Consider the following 21,090-nt stretch of genomic DNA (forward strand, 5'->3'; position numbering starts at 1 on the left):
TACAGTATAATCAGGTTGGGGCTGTTGTTCACGATGATTTTCAGATGGTATCTGTCACGTGAGACCAGGTTATTTACACCTTTTTACCAGGATCATTAATTGAGAAAAACAAGGTACTGTAATTTAATAAATTGACGTTTATTTGAACAAATTCGCTTACATACAATGATACACAAAATACAGATAAAAAGACACACTTACTTCGGGATTGGGATTGAAAACTACAGTAGACTTTCTTAGGTGCAGGGAATTTAGTAGATGAGTTTTACCTGACCGGTACTTAGCCCGGAATTCCGTGGAACTCCAATCGGCATGAATTCCACACGCCACCGGTATGTTCTCTTCTGAGAACTTGGTCCCTCCTGACCGCGAGTTGCTACAAATCCTCTGGAACTCAAGTCAACATAAAATCCCAGCCACGTCCTCTATGTTCAATTTTGAGAACTTGGGCACAAAGACGGGACTTAGACCATAGCAGGTAGGCTTTTCTGGCATGAAATCGATGCCGGTTGCTCTGCTATTCGCGCAAGAGCAACTTTTAAAAGCTTGCTTGCGCTCTTACTACTGGGGAACTCCAATCTGATTGGCTCACAGGTTCCTTATAGTATTCTGAGTTTCATTCGCAAAACTCAGCAGCCAATCATCGCGTGGGAAAATTCCCAGCAATCAATCAGAACAAAGCCGGGTCAGCGGGAAATCTCAAATAGCCAAGGGACATGCGCAAGTTTGCTACCTCCGTCCCTGGCTATCTCAATGCCACCCACTGGGAGATGGTCCACCAAGTCTGGTAGAGCAAGTGGCAGCCCGGACGATTGCCTTTGATCTCCGGCCCTGGTACTCTGCTTTTCCCCGCTGCCCAAATGCTATTTACACCTCTGGCATCCTTTGACTGCTTTGAACTCCGATGTCCAGCAGACTTACCGGTGTCTATGGGTTTACTCAGGCAGCCTGTTTGAACATCGGTTCCGAATGTAAAAGCACATTACATTACATTATTAAAGTATACTTTTTTTTTATTTCAATTTATTTTTATTGTTTTAGAGAGACATAACAAATATATAGTGTGACAGAAACCAGGGGTTGGTAATAAACTCCATATACAGGGCTCCCAGGATACTGAACAGTTTCTGTCCTGTCTAAGCTGAACAGGGCAGCCTCGTGGTACAGGCACTCCATTCCACAGTTTGTCTGCTGCCTGTTTTCTGTCACCTGTCATGCTGATTAGAGTTCAGGTATATAAGACCTGTTTCCTGTTTCCTCTGAGCCCCGCCCAAGAGCCTGGAAGGCTGCTGAACTGCAGAGGGGTGAGAAAGCCTCTTTCCCAAATCGCTTCATTCATTCTGTTAGTTTGTCTAAAGACTGCAAAGGTACTTATTTTGTTGGTGGAAGTGGACAAGCCACTTCCAACTCTGAGTCAGGGACATCTAAGTTTAAGTTATCGCTCAGACGAGCAGCTTTTTGTTTGGCTTTGTTTTCTGTTTAAACTGTGGCAGTCTCAGTGCCTGGGACTGAATAAACCAGGCATAGCCTGTTTAAAGGAACAGTATGTGACGTCTCATCATTTAACCTACACTGGCGACACACTTTATTCGAGCTCGGCTAGTCCCACGAATTCGGGTATACCCGGGTGTATTGAGGTTTGTGACTGTTTTCTGCCCGAGTGCATTGAGTTATTTTCCGGCAGGGATTGAAGCATTTTATTCCCGTTGGCTGCAATACTGCACAGTACATATATATATACTGCATTATAATTCATGAATTTATGCCATCTGGTAGACACGCGAAGCATTGCAGCCTATTAAATCCTAATCATTATCATTTAACAGATCAGCCGCCCATCAGCCAGGCATGAACCCAGGCTGGGAAGGCAAATGCAACGGGGCTTGTCAGAGGTGAGGAGCGGCGCATTCCAGGTATCTGCCAGGTACATACCGGGTATTTGCTCGAATAAAGTGTGTCGGTGCAGTACCCTAAAAGACCGTGTTCTAACAGTCCCGGACAGACGGCGGAGCCCCGGAGTAAGCCGTTTGTCACATATGGTGGAGAATGCGGGCAGAACACTGAAAGGTCTGGGGGTTAAAGAACTTTAAAAAAAAAAAAAAAAAAAGGTTTTTTTTTTCTCTCTCTCCAAACAAGATGGAAGACGTGGTGAGTGCGCTGGTACGCAATGTCGCTGTCCAGAAAGACGCGAATGAAGCCCAGCAACAGGCGAGTGAAACCCAGCGACAGCTGTTAATAGCCCAGCAAGAGACTAATGCAAACCAGCAAGAGACAAACCGCCTGCTGAGAGAGGAGCAAAAGCGGTTCGCTCAGGGCTTACAGCAGGAACTCGAGATCCTGAGGGGGACTATCAGTAACCTTCCACTGGCAGAGGCAGCCCCAGTTCCGAAAATGACCAGGGCAAGCCACTACCTTCAGAAGATGGGACCCTCGGATGATGTGGAAGCCTATCTTCTCACGTTTGAACGCACGGCACAGAGAGAGGGATGGCCAGAAGCTGAGTGGGCTGGTCTAATCGCACCCTTCCTAAGCGGCGAACCCCAGAAGGCTTACTTTGATCTAGAGCCAGCCGAAGCTAACGTCTATGCAAAATTGAAGTTCGAGATCCTCGCCCGCCTCGGCGTAACCACGGCTGTTCGTGCCCAAAGGTTTCACGCATGGTCCTTCACGATGGATAAAGCCACCCGAAGCCAGATGTATGACCTCATCCACCTCGCCCGGAAGTGGCTACAACCCGAGATCAACTCAGCAAGCCACATCGTGGAACGGTTGGTCATGGACCAGTTCTTGAGGAAACTTCCCTCTGCCTTACGCCGTTGGGTCAGTCGGAGTGACCCCCACAATGCGGATGAGCTTGTGGCCCTTGTAGAAAGGTACAGTGCAGCAGAAGAGCACCCGCAACCCACAGTCGTGGAGCAACCCCACTATCCGAGGTTCCAGGACTCTTCCAGAGACGGTAAAAGGGTACCGGGGTTAAGGGGCGCTGAAGAGCGGCGACCACCTTCACGCCGCTCCAGCAACAGTGGTTCGCACACTAAGGGCAATAGCCAACATGGGGAGCCGGGAAAAGGCTCTAAGTGGGACACAGACTATGTACCTAAATGTGTAAATTGTCATGAGAGGGGCCACACAGCAAAAATCTGCCCACTAAATGATGAGCCCATGCAATGCAACAGCGTGGAACCTTATTCGCTGTTGTCCCAATGTATGGGCCCTAGCCCAGAGGACCCCTTGAATAACCATCTGTGGGCATTTGTAAAGGTTAATGGTAAGAGGGTTCGGGCACTTCTTGACTCTGGGAGTATGGTCACACTAGTGTCCGAATACCTATTGCCCATTAAGAAGAAACAGGTAAACAGTTCACAAAGAGTGGCAATTTGTTGTATACATGGGGATAATCATGAATATTCCACTGTTGATGTTTTTTTTTAAACAGAATTTGGTTCTTTAGATTTCAAGGTGGGTGTTGTACCCAAACTGGCACATGATGTGTTAATAGGGACCGACTTTCCCCATTTTCTAAAAATGTGGTCCCCAGCTCAGAATAGCGCCCAGAGTTCAATAGCAGACCATAACGAAGTGTTAGAAGAAACAAATCCTTTCCCTTTTTCAGAAATGGAGGTTGACGAGGGCCCAAATAAGAAGGGGGAAAAGGAGGAGTGCTGTGAAATTCCCTTCCCCATCACTACTTTGGTAGGGAATACCCCAAATCAAGATGTTGATCAGGCACTTACCACCCCAGTACAGGATAAGACCCTCGCTGACCTAGAGGTCAGTCCTGGGAGTTTTAAGAAGGCCCAGTGGGAGGACCCCACATTAGCGGTAGCAAGGGGAAATATACGGGACCAGAATAGTACTCATGGCCAACCAGATAGGTCACTTGCTTACCCCTACTTCGAGGTAGAGAACGACCTAGTATATCGGGTTGATAAAAGAAAATCAGTTACAACTAAACAATTGTTGGTACCACGGACATTCCGTAACGTAGTATTACACCTCGCACATAGTCATCCATTGGGGGGACACCTAGGGGTGGAAAAGACAAAAGAAAAGGTTCTCCGAAGCTTTTATTGGCCTGGGGTTCTGGCAGAAATTACAAACTATTGTTCCTCATGCCCAGAATGTCAGATCACCGCCCCGTTCAAAGCATACCACAGCCCATTGGTACCCCTTCCCATAATAGAGGTACCATTTGACCGGATTGCTATGGATCTAGTAGGACCCCTAATAAAGTCTGCTAGGGGACATCAGCATATATTGGTAATATTAGATTATGCTACCCGATATCCGGAGGCAGTTCCCCTACGTAGCACCTCTGCTAAAAACATAGCAAAAGAGTTAGTACTTCTGTTTTCCCGGGTCGGAATTCCTAAAGAGATCTTATCTGACCAGGGAACACCATTTATGTCCCAAGTAACAAAAGAGCTATGTAAACTCCTAAAAATCAAGCATCTCAGAACCTCAGTCTATCATCCACAAACAGATGGTTTAGTGGAAAGGTTCAATAAAACCTTAAAGAGCATGTTACGCCGGGCGGTCGATAAGGATGGGAAAAACTGGGACTGTTTGTTACCATACCTGTTATTTGCCATTAGGGAAGTTCCCCAGTCATCCACAGGCTTCTCCCCGTTTGAACTATTGTATGGCCGACATCCAAGGGGCTTACTGGATATAGCCAAAGAAACTTGGGAACACGAGGTTACCCCTTACAGAAGTGTAATAGAGCATGTTGCCCAAATGCAGGACCGCATTGCTGCAGTCCTACCCATAGTGAGGGAACACATGGAGAAAGCTCAAGAAGCACAAAGGAATACGTATAATAAGGGTGCTAGGGTCAGAATTTTTTTTCCAGGTGATAGGGTACTAGTTCTGGTTCCCACCGTGGAGAGTAAATTCCTTGCTAAATGGCATGGGCCATATGAGGTCTTGGAAAGAGTGGGAGAAGTAAATTATAGGGTAAGGCAGCCAGGTAGGAGGAAACCTGAGCAAATTTACCATATAAACCTACTCAAGCCCTGGAAAGATAGAGAGGTCTTGTTAACCCTAGTACCCCCAGGTCCGTCAGAGAATCAAGAAACTGACCCAGAGGTTAGCATAGCTGAAACACTGTCCGTGCATCAGAAACGAGAGGTCCAGAGTTTAGTGAGAAGGAACAAAGAAATCTTCTCTACACAGCCAGGTAAAACTAACGTAATTAAACATGACATAGTCTCTGAACCGGGGGTCCGAGTTAACCTTAAACCGTACCAAATCCCAGAGGCCAAGAGAGAGGCTATAAGTTTAGAGGTTAAAAAAATGCTAAAACTAGGCGTAACTGAGGAATCCCAAAGTGGGTGGAACAGCCCTATAGTTTTAGTCCCAAAGCCAGACGGTACAACAAGGTTTTGTAATGACTACCGGAAACTAAACGCGGTGTCAAAATTTGATACTTATCCTATGCCCAGGGTGGATGAACTTGTAGAGAGACTGGGCAAAGCCCGATATCTCACAACCCTAGACCTAACAAAAGGGTACTGGCAGGTTCCCCTCACAGAAAGGGCAAAAGAAAAAACAGCCTTCTCAACCCCAGACGGCCTCTTTCAATATAAGGTGCTGCCTTTTGGCTTACATGGAGCTCCCGCCACATTCCAAAGAATGATGGATAAAATTTTAAAACCACATGTTTGGTACGCTGCCGCCTACCTGGATGATGTGGTAATCCATAGTGAAGATTGGCAGTCCCACCTTCCAAAGGTCCAAGCTGTGCTCGACGCAGTTCGGTCTGCTGGACTAACTGCTAACCCCGCTAAATGCACTATTGCTCTGGAGGAGGCCAAGTATCTGGGGTATTCTATTGGTAGAGGGTTACTCAAACCACAAACACTCAAAGTAGAGGCGATACAAAATTGGCCAAGGCCAGTCACAAAAAAACAAGTAAGGACCTTTTTGGGGTTAATTGGCTACTATAGGAGGTTTATTCCCAATTTTGCAACTAAGGCAACCCCACTAACCGACCTCACAAAAGCAAGAGGACCGCTAATGGTAAAGTGGTCCCCCGAAGCCGAACAGGCCTTTAGAAGCCTGAAAGAAGCTCTCTGTGCCCAACCAGTGTTGGTCACACCTGACTTCTCCAAAGAGTTCGTAGTCCAAACCGACGCATCTGAGGTAGGGCTGGGGGCGGTACTCTCCCAGGAGTCTCAAGGGGAGGAGCACCCCATCCTTTATTTAAGTAGGAAACTAAATCCCCAGGAGAAAAATTACTCCATAGTCGAGAAAGAGTGTCTCGCAATAAAGTGGGCTGTAGAGACACTCAAGTATTATCTGTTGGGGAGAAAGTTCCGATTGGTCACAGATCATGCACCCCTTACCTGGATGTGTCAAAATAGGGAGAAGAACGCTAGGGTGACAAGGTGGTTCCTAAGCCTACAGCCCTTTAAATTTTCTGTGGAACACAGGTCGGGGCACAAACATGGCAATGCCGACGGGTTGTCAAGGATGCACTCCCTAATATCCATGGTCGCTCACCCCTCGAGGTCTGAGCTGGGGGGGAGGATATGTGACAGAAACCAGGGGTTGGTAATAAACTCCATATACAGGGCTCCCAGGATACTGAACAGTTTCTGTCCTGTCTAAGCTGAACAGGGCAGCCTCGTGGTACAGGCACTCCATTCCACAGTTTGTCTGCTGCCTGTTTTCTGTCACCTGTCATGCTGATTAGAGTTCAGGTATATAAGACCTGTTTCCTGTTTCCTCTGAGCCCCGCCCAAGAGCCTGGAAGGCTGCTGAACTGCAGAGGGGTGAGAAAGCCTCTTTCCCAAATCGCTTCATTCATTCTGTTAGTTTGTCTAAAGACTGCAAAGGTACTTATTTTGTTGGTGGAAGTGGACAAGCCACTTCCAACTCTGAGTCAGGGACATCTAAGTTTAAGTTATCGCTCAGACGAGCAGCTTTTTGTTTGGCTTTGTTTTCTGTTTAAACTGTGGCAGTCTCAGTGCCTGGGACTGAATAAACCAGGCATAGCCTGTTTAAAGGAACAGTACGTGACGTCTCATCATTTAACCTACCCTAAAAGACCGTGTTCTAACAGTCCCGGACAGACGGCGGAGCCCCGGAGTAAGCCGTTTGTCACAATAGTCTTGGAATACATATGATGTTTTAACAGTGTCACTTGTCCATACAACAAAGGGCATTAACAGTTCGTCATCTGAAATAAAATAATTGATATAACACGCGTCTCTCATGAGCTTAACAAAGGAAAGAGAAGAACGTAGAAAAGAAGAAAAAGAAGGGTGGGAGGGGTGGAAAGGGGGGGGGGTAGGACGAGCCCATTTGTCTGGTATTTCTGTATTTATTTATATGGGGCCCCTAGTTTCCTGGCCATATTTCCCAAATTTTGTGAAATTTGTCAGTTTTCTGGTTCAACTGTGCTGTGAGGAGCTCCATCATCTTTATTTCCCTTAGTCTCCGTAAGACAGTCTGCCTAGAAGGCGCATTTACCTTTTTCCAGGCAGCCGCAATAACACAGCGGGCAGCTGTCATTACATGAGTGATCATCTTACTTTCTGCCGTTCCTAATTCATCTATTGGTTTGGCCAGCACCATGGTCAGCGGTTCCTCAACCTCCACCCCCAAGTACTCTCTGATCAATCTTTGTATCATGACCCAGAATACCTGAATTTTTGGGCAACTCCACCAAATATGAACCATATCTCCTTTTTGCCCGCATCCCCTCCAGCACAAATCCGGGAACCCGGGGAAGATCTTAGCCAGCCTGCTCGGGGTTAGGTACCAATGAAATAGAATTTTATAAATATTCTCTTTGATAGTGGTACAGATTGACGTTTTTGCAGCTACCTCCCAAATGTCCTCCCAGTCTTCTCTATCGATCTCTGTATTCAAATCTTCTGCCCATTTGATCATACAGTATAGCTATGTTGGGAACAACCCGCTGATCGCGCCAGACCCAGATATATCTCCGCAATCAGCCCTTTACAGTAATATCCTTTCCTACACAGTCTTTCAAAATTTGTTAAATCTTTGAATGCCGAATCTTTGGAGACTGATTGCAGGTAATGCTTAATTTGGAGGTAACCAAACACTGGGATATTTATAATTTTGTGTTTCTTCTCCAGCGCCTGGAGTGGTAGAATTATACCGTTATCTACAAAGTCGTCAGCTACCATCAGCTTTAACGTCTTAAATTTATTGAGTCTCTGTGGGAGCCAGCCTGGTTAGAATTCAGGGTTATGGAATATAGGGGTTAGTAGTGTTGGACTGGCTGTCAGACCATATTTATTTTTATTTCTAGACCATATCCGCCATGTACATTTCATTGCTCCCAGTTTTAATGTTTCCAAGAAGGTCTCTCCTCCCCTCTCGGTCCACATAGCAGCCGGGAGAGAGAGAGGTCTTGTATAGGTAGACTCAAGTCCCACCCAGCAACTGGTGGCTGAATCATTGTTCCAAATTATTGCTTGTTTGAGTTGGGCCGCCAAATAGTATTTAATGATATCCGGGACTGCCAAGCCTCCGCAATCTTTTGGGGCTAGCATAATAGATCTAGCTACCCTGGGTCTTTTATTTTGCCAGATAAATTGGAAAATTCTGTTTTGTATGTTTTTAAGCTGCGGCATTGGAATATCTATAGGAAGAGTCTGGAAATAATACAGGAGCCTTGGTAGGATATTCATTTTGATCGTGGCTATTCTTCCTAACCAAGATATCTGGAATTCGTTCCAGCTCTGGAGGTCCTTTTTTAGCCTCTCAAATAATGGTGGATAGTTATGTTTGTATAGCGTATTATACTCCCTTGTTATTTGGATTCCTAAGTATTTGATCTTTGTGGAGTTCCACTTATATTTAAAATTTGCTTGTAATAATTTGACTTCAGAATCCGATAGGGTTAGGTTCAATGCTTCCGACTTATCCATGTTGATTTTATATCCCGATATTTTGCTAAATTTATCTAGTTGTGAATGTATGTTCGGGAGTGAAATCAAGGGGTTGGCGAGAGTTAGGATAATGTCGTCGGCAAATAGGGATATTTTGTAGTTTGTCTCTCCTATTACAATTCCATTTATGTTTTTTTCGTCTCTAATTGTTGCTGCCAAGGGTTCAATAGAGAGAGCAAACAGAAGCGGAGACAAGGGACATCCCTGTCGAGTACCATTCTTTATGTTTATAGGGTTTGAGTCTCCTCCTGGGAGTTTCACTATAGCCGTGGGAGATCTGTATAGGGCTCTTACACCTTCTAGATATGGGCCCTGAAATCCATATTTAAGTAGGGTTTGGTCTAGGAAGTCCCACCTAATCCTGTCGAATGCTTTTTCCGCATCCAAGCTCAACAGGATGGCCTTTGTGGATGAGAGATGTACATGGTCGATTATATCTATAATTTTTCAAGTATTGTCTGAGGCCTGTCTGCCGGAAATAAACCCGACTTGATCTATATGTATCAGGCTTGGGAGTATGGGGGTCAGTCTATTTGCCAGAATTTTGCTGAACAGTTTTTGATCCGAATTAAGGAGGGCTATGGGGCGATAGTTCCACACTGTAGTGGGTCTCTCCCTTCCTTTGGTATGATTGCTAAATTAGCTTTAGACATAGATGGTGGGATGACTGTTCCTTCCAGAAACGCATTAAACATATCGAGTAGATACGGGGCCAGGACCGCCTTAAATTTTTTGTAGTATTGATTGGAGAATCCATCTGGGCCTGGCGTTTTGTTGGGTTTTAATTGGGCAATTGCATCTATCAATTCTTCTAGGGAGATTTCTTTATTTAGGTCTGAGAGGTTACTTTCCGAAAGTGTCGGAAGTTTACACGCTTCCAAGTATGTATATATAGCCTCTGCATCTGATGATTTATTTTTGGGAAAATTTAGGTTATATAATTTGTTATAATAGTCCGAAAATTCGTTCGCTATTTGCGTCTCACAATGTGTCTTCGTACCTGATTTTGTCAAAATAGCTGTTATTTGGGATTTAGCTCTCATACCGCGCAATTTTGAGGCGAGTAATCGGTCGGCTTTATTACCTTTATCATAATATTTTTGTTTGGTCCACCGTAACGCCCTCTCCACTTCATCCATTTGGGTCTGCTTAAGTTCAGATCTAGTTTTGTCTAGCAATTTGAATAGTTTTTTCGAGGGATTAGTTTTATGTTTCTGCTCCAAGAGTTGGACTTTCTCCACTAGCTCATTATAGAGTTTTTGCTTTATTTTTTTCTTATGTGATGCTATGGAGATGATATTCCCTCTGATTGTCGCCTTATGGGCTTCCCATAACATTGCTGGTGACTCTACAGAGCCCTTATTCAGCGTGAAGTATTCTCTGAGTTTTTGTTTAATCTCTATTTCTACATCTACTTGATTTAACAGAGAATCATTCAGTTTCCAATTATATTGGTTAGTTCTATAGAAGGGGAGGGAGAGTGTCAGCGAGACCGGGGCATGATCCGACCAAGATATTATACACAAAGGTATATGTTTAATATACTTCTGAGTATCTGGGTACAGGGGACAGAATAAGAAAGATGTTGTACTTTATTCCTACCTGCCTTATTCCGCTCTGTTTATTAAATACATAACCCACCCCCTGTGCCCCCCCATAAATATATGATTTATTATTTGACATACAGGGTTCATACCCAGGCCCACGTGAGTCCCTGGTGGGCCCGACGGGTCACCTCACAGACCTACAGGTTACCAGCAATTTGTTTCATACAGGTTCTAGAGGCCTGTTGGTGGGTCCCGCCAGGTGCCATTGCCCACCAGGTGGTCTCCACGTGTCACCGTGGGCCCCAATTGTGTCCCCACGGTAGGCCCGCGGAAGTTCTGGGGGCCACGAGTCAGACCCACAGGTGTCTGAGGGGCCTCGGGTGGTTCCCACGGGGGTCTGGGGACCCACGGGGGGCACTAAGGGTCGGCGGTGCCCCCACAGATGTGGGGCCACCGGTTCTTCACCGCAGACTACTGGTCCGTGGTGCCCTACAGATGTGGGGCCAACGGATCTTCCGCGCAGTTGTCCCCCGTGGACCACGCAGCCTGATACCCATGAGATACCCGAGGATGCCGCAGGTGGTCTCCAGAGGTCTCTCGCAGAACCAAAAGGAACAAACCCTGAATGTTAAAAAAATAAACCTGACCTACACATTAAATACATCAATCCCCCCCCAACACATAATGTGCCAAATAACTATTATCCAGATATGGATAATAGATTATCTGACCATTATTAAACACATTAACTAGCATAATAACATAAATAACGTTCTACTGACCTCATCAATAAGAAGCCCCCTCGCCAGCAACATCCTTGTCCTCCGTTGCCATCCAAATACATAGCCAATACATAGCAATTACATTCTGCGATCAATTAACCCCTTAATCACCGTATCTGATAATAACCGCAAATGTAATTAAGGGGTTAAGCCACCCTTGCCCAATACCCACCCTTCACCCATTCATTTATACAGTGGCTTCATCATGCAACTTTCTCTCTCTATATATATATATACACATACAGTGGCAACACTGTTTATTTGAGCGCGGCCGTAGCCACGGTGTGGGGGAGCCGACGGCAAGCCGGCGGCTCATCTCGGGATCTCCCTGGCGCGTGCAGCGCGTCACTCAGCGCCGGTCACACGGCCCAGGGTTCCCCGGCATCCCCGAAGGCTGCAGAGGCAGCAGGGGTAAGGGGGACGCTGCGCCCAGCTTGCGCAAGCCAGGGGGAGCAGCCAGGGGCTCGGGGAAGGGGAGGGGGACATTTTTATTAAGCACGCGGGACGGGGCTTATTCTGGCTCGCTCGCGGCTCCGTTTTGGCGCCAGCCGGAATAAGCCCCGTTCATAAGGGGCACAAAACGGGCAAATGCTCGAATAAATTTTGCCGCTGCTGTACATGATGAACCAATATACAAATAAATGTTTAAGGGTTATCAAAAACATGCTCTAATAAAAATACCATTTCTCCATATCATCCACAGTCAAATAAAATCCTATTTCCTAAACAAATCAAATGTCATCTTCCAATCTAAAGCATCAAATGCCAATCAAAACATTGCATTTATATTGTATGGAAACAAAAGAAAACAGCGCACAACGCCAAATATTGATGCAAATTCAACAATATATTATAGAATTAAAAAGGGGGTAATATATCTGCGTACATGAAAAAAGTTGGTAAAAGGCATGTAGTGTGTATCACACTGTTTACCACTCGGCAGCTGTTAGCTGTAGATTCAGGTGCTTGCTTCCCTCTGCTGCTGCAGCTCAGTTGATTCTGGGGCAGGACGTCAGTCTTTTCACTCCCAAGGGGATTTCCCTTCATGCAGCCAGGTTCAGCAGCTGGTACTGGGGCTCGGTGAAATCGCTCCTGCTTCCTGGCCGATATGAAGCTGCTCCTGTACCTCGGCAGGTGTATCCTCTGCACAGAGGTTAAAACGCAGCTTGCTGGGGTGCCCACAGCGTGCCACGATGCCGCTCCGTCGCGAGACGCTGTGTAATGGCGTCACTGTCTACACAGCAGTGGTGGATTCAATAGCGAAGTTTGAACAGTCTTACAAAGTCTCTCACAAGTGTCCAAAACAGCACACAGGATGAAATAAAAACAGGACAGGCCAATACATAGACAAAGGCCAATGTAAGCAGATATAAGGCAATAGAATGTTACATCCAACTAGTTTCGTAGAATTAACTACTTCTTCTTCCCTGGTAACTACATAGGTAGTTAGGTAGTAGCGCACAGTTTTGTTTTTTGTATTTATATTGTACTGTATACATTATGCATACAATCTATGCACCATGTACACTCTTCAAATCAATGTTAACAATACAATATTCCAAACAAAATACCTTTAAATGCAAACAAGTATACTATTAAATCCAAGCAAGTCACCATAAATCAATTAGCATTCATTAATCACATCCCAAAACAATTAAACTACCATCCATACCAATTACACAATTAACTATTGCAATTGTTAAACAGAACAAGTTACCTTCAGACACAATATAAGTACAGCAAAAAATACAATATACAAAAGCAAGCCTCACCATGACCTAAAGTACACCATAGAAGACCAAAAATTACATCTATCTAATTACAAATCACATTACACACATTTATGCATACTGTAGCAGCATAGGCAAAATCAATTTAAATACTGCAAAACAAGCTTTTAAAAGAACATCATTTTTTACCCTGTATGTATATATTGATCTAGACATACATACATACATACATACAGTGGTAAGAAATGACCTTAAAAAAATAATCACATGTAAAAAATCATAAAAACATGTCCAAGTTAAAAAAAAAAAATCATTTGTTCACTTACCATTACTTCACCCACTCACCGACTGCCATTGAACAGCTTACTCTCAAACCAATCCACGCACAGGAACCCATAAAATAATAAACCATAAAATAATAAACATTAAAATAAAAAAACAAAACAATCCACGGGTCTTCTATTTGTAATCCATCTTCATCTGTATTCTTTTTTCTTGTATCTGCGGCTCTCGTCCGGGGTCTTCTTCTCTTCTTCGGTCATGCCCTGGGCCACGCCCTGGTCTTCTTTTTCTTCCGGAGGTCCTTCCTCCTCGGCGTCTGCCTTCAAAATGAGACGACATAGGCTTTTATAGGCCTATGACGTCACATTTTCGTCATCTGGTTCCCACGGCCCTAATTGGGCCGTGAAAACATTTGATTTTGGGGGAAAAAATTTATTTTGATGACGTCATTTAAAGGCAATGATGCCAGCCAATCAGAATGGCTGTGCTTCAATTGCCTTTAAGATGACGTCATGAAAAGAAAGATGGCTGGCCTCACATGGTACGGTAGCCAATCAGAGCGTGGGAACTACATCCCTACTCTGATTGGTTCTAGTAGACCATGTGACAGGGGCTTGGGGAAAACGGATGTGACGTCATTGAAAGCCTGTCACATGCACCGCGGACACACCTGCGGAGGGGAACGGAGGAATGGAGGGGACAGCCTCCGGAGGTGAGAGAATGGAGGTGGACACCGAGGGGACCGGAGAGCAGGGAGTGTCGCCGCAGGGGCTCGGGGAACGTGCGGGTGCGCGAGACTTGCGGGGCGCGCGCTGAGGCAAGGGAACGGCATCAGAGGTTGCCGGAGTGAACCAGAGTGGGTAAGCGAAGGGAGATTGGCAGGAGAAGGGACAGAGAGGGTGACGTCAGGAGCATAAGAAGGGGAAGGAATCCCCTGAGCCGTCACAATTGGGAAGTATGATTCAATCTATTGGTCCCATTTCTTTTTCTTTTCCTTCTGAATTTGCCATGATCAAACATATCCCCAAAGGATGGTTCCAATACCCAAAAACCTCCTCTTCACCCGGATTTGGGGGGATGCGAATTAAGCAATCATTAATTCACAAAGTACACAGCATTTTTCCATTTATTAGAGTCAGCTGAATACCTGAAGTATTCATAATTGGCAATGAGATAGCCATATATTTCTGATACAGTGGCTTTCTTATCAGCTGCATCCTTAATTGCTGAATAAATGAGAAAGATTATACTACAATCTGGTTTCCCTATAGCAATCAGCATTGCACTCTTTCTCGGCTCACGAAAAAGTCAGAAGTGAGTGACCACAAAGTATAACTATAAGTACTATAAGTAGAACACATTGAATATGTATGTTGTGCAACAAAATATTAAAATAACCAGATTTTGATAATGTCTTGAATGATCAAGGTCATAAAACAATGAGGAATTGTAATGAATTGCAATATATAGCTGGATCAGTCTTACACCTGCTTGAGACTTACAGCACTCTACATAGACTAACTAACTTAACACATTCACTATGCCATCAGGCGGACAGGCGCCGAATTTCAAACAAACAAATCTGAAATTTGTCTGGCATATCGTGTTTATTTCAGGTGTGAAAAGCAACACGTAGAGCAGTCTTTAGTTGTCTACAAATAAACAGGGTGTATATTAATTACATCTCCAAAACGACAGACTTTAGTTAAGGAAAACTGAACATACAGACAGGCTATATCTGTATAATGCTTTAATGCCATTGATAAGGTTTTCATGTAGGCCCACCTCTCTGAGTAACCGAAACATAAAAGGCTGGGCTACTCTATTGAATGCCTTTTCTGCATTCAGCCCCAACACCAGCGTGGGTCTCTGGATCATGTTGCTATTGTGTATAATGTTAATGATCCTACGTATATTGTCAGGAGCTTGGCACTCTGGGGTGAAGCCCACGTGGTCTGGGTGAACAAGGATGTTTAATACCCAATTCAGTCTGGATGCCAGAATATTAGTGAAAAGTTTTATCTGTGTTTATCAGAGAAATGGGTCTGTAGCTAGGCATAGCGAAGGGTCTTTCCCTTCTTTTGGGATTACTATGATTGAGGTTTCCAGTAGTTTGTTCGGCAAGTCTTCACCCTGAAAAACTTTATTGAATCACCTGACAAGGTATGGCTTCAGTGTAAATTCAAACTTTTTATTGTAGAGGTTGAAGAACCCATCCAGTCTTGGGACCTTGGAATTGTTAAGGAATTTGAGAATTTCGGACACCTCTTCCGCCGTTTTCGGTTGCCTAGTTGATTATCTTACTGGGTGTCTATCTTAGGTAATCTCGACGTTTTTATAGTCGTCTATTTTTGATTCTAAGGGGTTCATGCAGTAAGCGGCGGAAAAATGCATTACCAGTTTAGCAATTAGCCATGTTTTTGGCGAGTTAAACTGTCTGTATGCTGTAACGGGCGAATCCCTGGCGAATGAATTAGCCACCACCATTTGATGAAATGGCGTGTAACCGGTGGCGGGACGGCTGCCTGGCGAGAAACTGCTGAGAAGCCGTCCCCTGCCGAGTTGTGTTTGCAGCCGAGAGAGATCCGCTGCTCTCTCGGCGCAAACATCAGCATAATTAAAATTATTTTTAAAACAACTTTTATTCATAGTGTACATGTGCAGGGGGTCTCCGGAGCTGAACCGCATTGGTTTCAGGTCGGGGGACCCCCTGCTCCCCGAGATACAGCCCCCTGTATGAGGTGCCAGTATCCCTCTGCATTTAAAGGTCCCGATCACGTGACCGCGGCATGTAAACAAAGCAGAGGGATACCGGCACCCCAAAAAGCAGGGGGTCCCCGGACCTAAAACAAAAACGTTTCTGCTCCGGAGACCCTCTGCACATCTACACTATGAATAAAACACACACATCAATAAAGACTCGTTCCTTACCTTACAGGGTATCTGCTACGGTAGCGAAGCAGCATGAATATTTATTTAATAATACTGTACAGTGAGCAGGGGGTCCCCCGAGCTGAACCGCATCACTTTGTGGACCAGGGACCCCCTGCTTCCCGAGTTACAGGCCCCGGTATGTGTGATCGGATGGGCAGTGTAGCCGCCATATTTATAGCGTCCAATACGCTACGTGCCCGCAACAAACATGGCGTCCACACTGTAACCGATGCCCCAAACCGGGGTCTGTAACTCGGGAAGCAGGGGGTCTCTGAGCCACAAATAAATGCGGTTCAGCTCAGGGGGCCCCCTGCTCCCGCACAATATTATTAAAATACATTAATGCTGCTTTATAACCATAGCGGATAGCCACTAAGGTAATGAAGGGGTTAACGCATAATAGCATGTTTATTGGGGACAAATGCCCCCAATAAACATAGCTGCAATACACAACATACAATACAGTAATGGGCAACATTACTATTATCCACAAATGGATAATAGTGCAGTTGTCCATTTAAAATACATACACAACAATAAAGACATTAAATACATATAGCACTCACCCATGTGCGGCTGGCACGATGAAGGCCATCCTCATATTCATCCTGCCCATGCCCCATCCGCTTCTGCAAAACAGGCACAAGAATTAAAACATCCAATGTAATGTCTCCTAACCCCTTAATCACCATAGCGGTTATTAACCGCTACAGTCATTAAGGGGTTAAGCCACCATCACCCACATACCCTCCCCCACTAACCCCCCCAACCACCCTCACCCACTACCCACAGGGGAGTCCTACCAAATACCCTTGGGGCCAATACCTCTTCCCCCAGCACATACAGTACAATAATGTGCTAAATAACTATTATCCACATAGGGATAATACATTATTTGGCCATTATTAAACACATTCAATACCGTAATAAAATAAAGAAAATTCTACTAACCTCATCAATAAGAAGGCTCCGTCGCCAGCATCATCCTTGGGGTCCGTTGCCAAAATAATAAATAGCCAATACATCTCAATGGCATTAACATACCAAGGAACCCCTTAATCACCTTTTCGGGTACTAACCTCAAAGGTAATTAAGGGGTGAAGCCATCCTGCAATGGCAACACCACTTATGCATAACATCCTCAATGAATTAAAAACCAATTTCCAACACAAATCTCAAGTAATCATTCAATCTGAAGCATCAAATGCCACTTAAAACATTGCTTTTACAGTGTATACATGTAGCATAACATGTAAACTACATGTACACGCTGCAAATCAATATTAACAATACAGTAATCCAACTCAAATAGCCTGACATCACAAGAAGTATATTATGTCAGCAAATAAAGTCACCATCAATGAATTAACAGACATGAATTACATCCCTAAACCATTAAAATACCATTCATACCAATTACACAATTAACTATAGCTATCGTAACAGAGAACAACTTCAAAACATACAAAAAAGGACACCAACAATTACAATATACTATAGCAAGCCTTTCCATAACCTACAGTACAGCATAAAGCCCAAAACTTACATCTCTCTTATAATAAAATACATTTAACACACATCTATGCATAGCAGCATAGCCACAATCATTTACAATACAGAAAATCAAGCTTTAACAACACTATCATTTCTTACCCTGTGTGTATATATCTCTCTAGACATACATACATACATACAGTGGCAAGAAATGATATGCATAAAAAAAAATGAAGAAATGAAACAGCAAAAAAAAACACAGTTACATTAAATACATTTCTTTATTTAACTTACCATTACTTGCCCCCACCGACTCCCGTTGATCAGCTTACTCACGAACCAATCCACGAACAGGAACCCATAAAATAAAAAACCATAAAATAATAAACATTAAAATAATAAAACACGACAATCCAGGGGTCTTCTAGTTGTAATCCATCTTCATCTGTATTCTTCTACCTTCTTCCGGGGTCTTCTTCCCGTCTGCGGCCACGCCCTGGTCTTCTTTCTTCAGAGGAGGTCCTTCCTCCTCGGCGTCTGTCTTCAAAATCAGATGACATAGGCTTTTAAAGGCCTATGACGTCACATTTTCATCATATGGTTCCCACGGCCCTGATTGGGCCGTGAAAACCATGTGTTTTGGCCCATGTAAAAAAAAATGATGACGTCACTTAAAGGCAATGACAGCACAGCCAATCAGAATGGCTTTGCTTCAATTGCCTTTAAGATGACGTCATGAAAAGACACATGGCCGGACTCACATGGTACGGCAGCAATCAGAGCGTGGGAAGTCTATCCATACTCTGATTGGTTCAAGTACCATGTGACAGAGGCTTTCAATGACGTCACATCCTTTGTCCCCCAAGCCTCTGTCACATGGTACTATATCTAAAATATATATAAATATAAAAAAACCTTTGTTCATTTAGTAAGTGACCCAATATTGATAATAAAAGGCACCTGACATATAGCTAATGTCAGTGGGAGAGGTCGCAGAAAGGATATACAGAGATAAGGGGCCCGAGCAGAACGTGCATTAGATAAGAAATGGGATAATCTCAAATTCTGCATTAAGCCCATTTGGCATTAATGTTTTTAATTTGTGTATCCAATACATCTCACGTCTGCTCAGATCTACATCTCTGCTGCGACCCCTCCAGTGTTGTCGCACATGCTCAATGGCAGTGAATTTTAGTCCTTTAGTATTGGAATTGTGGTACTTAGCAAAATGTTTGGACACACTATGCGTTAGTATGCTTCTCCTAATATTGCTGAGGTGTTCTACAATACGTGTTCTGATGGCTCTTTTAGTTTTTCCCACGTATTGTAGTCCACAGGGGCATTCTAATAAGTATATGACATAGTCACTATAACAATTCATATATTGCTTTATTTTAAAGTGTTCTTTGGTTACATTACACATAAAGTTCTTTTTGTCTGTCTGTTTATGTTCACATGCCTTGCACATTGTGCAACCAAAGAAGCCCTCCAGATTCTGAAGCCATCCTTTATTTGTTGTTTCTATCTTTTTTAGGGCACTTGGAGCGACAATACTCTTCAGATTTTGTGCTTTTTTAAAAATTATTTTTGGGTTCTCTGGGAGTGTGCTATTTAAAATTGGGTCACTCTTTAAAACATGCCAATGTTTTCGAATAATTTTACCAATATTGCTGGCATCTTTATTGTAAGTTGTCAGAAAAGCTGTGTCAAAAACATTGTTTTTTTACTAATGGTGTTATTTCTTTTTTAGGTTCCAATAAATCTTTTCTATCCAGGTTTTTCGCTTTATTGAACGCAGTGTCTAAAATTTCTTTCTTATAGTTCTTTTGTTTAAAGCGTGACTCCAAAGTTTTGCACTGTTCTTCAAATACAGTTTCTTCCGTGCAATTCCTACGCATTCTTCTAAATTGGCTATAGGGGACATTATCCATCCACTGGTGATGATGGCAACTTGAACGCAAAATATAATTGTTGCTGTCTACATTTTTAAAAAACGATTTGGTTTTAAGAAGACCCTCTTCAATATATATCACCAGATCTAAATAATTGATCGAAGACTTACTTGAAGTCGAGGTGAATTGTAAATTCATGGTATTGTTATTCAGACCTGCTATATAGTCGTCTAGGTCTGTTTGGTCACCCTGCCAAATTAATATAATGTCGTCAATGTAGTGCCGCCATAGGACAACACCCTCCCCCAGCATGCCATTGGGCCAGATGTTTTGGTCCTCCCAAAAACCCATGAATAGGTTTGCATAGCTGGGGGCGAATTTCGTTCCCATGGCGGTGCCACATTTCTGTAAATAAAAGGTGTCTTCAAACAGAAAAAAGTTTTTTTCCAAAATAAAAGCTATAGTTTCCAGAATAAAGTCTGTCTGAGATATATGCAATTCTGGATCTTTTTCTAGGAAGTATTTTACAGCTTCACAGCCCAAAGAGTGTCTAATGGATGTGTATAACGAAGACACATCTATAGTGGCTAGGATGTAGTCCTCTTTCCAAACTATTTTGTCTAATATCTGTAATATTTCTGTTGTGTCTTTTAAATAAGATTTAAGATGTTTGACATAATCTTGCAAAAATGAGTCTATGTAGGCAGATAGATTTGAGGTGAGGGAGTTTATTCCGGAGATGATTGGTCTTCCCGGGGGATTTATAAGACTCTTGTGAATTTTAGGAAGTAAATAAAAGATGGGAATCTGTGATGTTTCATTAAATAAAAATTTGAACTCCGGGTCTGATAGAATCCCTGAGTCTTTCCCCTTATCTAACAGTAATTTCAATTCAGTAGTGAATGTTTTTAATGGATTTCTCTTCAGAATTTCATAAGTTAGAGGGTCTCCCAACAGACGATGAGCTTCTTTCAGATAATCGTCCCTATTCATAATAACAACTCCCCCACCTTTATCAGCTTGTTTTATAATAATATCTGGGTTTTCTGTTATCTCATCTAGTGCTATTTTTTCTTCTTTTGTTATATTACTCCTAATTTTGGATTTGGTGGTTTTTGTCAAATTTTCAAAATCTTTAGTAATTAGATTATAGAAGACTTCTAAATAATTCCCCTTATAATAAGTTGGATAAAATGTAGACTTATTTCTTAGGTTGGAGTGCTTAAATTTTTTCTGGTTCTTTAATAACTGGCGGATTTAAATTTGATTGTCTTGAGACAGCATCTTTACTTAAAAAGAACCTTTTCACAGTTAGCTTTCTGAGGTATTTGTTGGCGTCTAAAAAGAGCTCAAAATTATTTGGCCCTGTGGTCGGCGCAAAGGATAATCCTTTTGAAATTAAATTTTTTTTGTGGTACAAAAAGTGTATTGTAGTCCACAGGGGCATTCTAATAAGTATATGACATAGTCACTATAACAATTCATATATTGCTTTATTT

This window comes from Ascaphus truei, chromosome 5, assembly GCF_040206685.1.
Source record: "Ascaphus truei isolate aAscTru1 chromosome 5, aAscTru1.hap1, whole genome shotgun sequence".
NCBI lineage: Eukaryota > Metazoa > Chordata > Amphibia > Anura > Ascaphidae > Ascaphus > Ascaphus truei.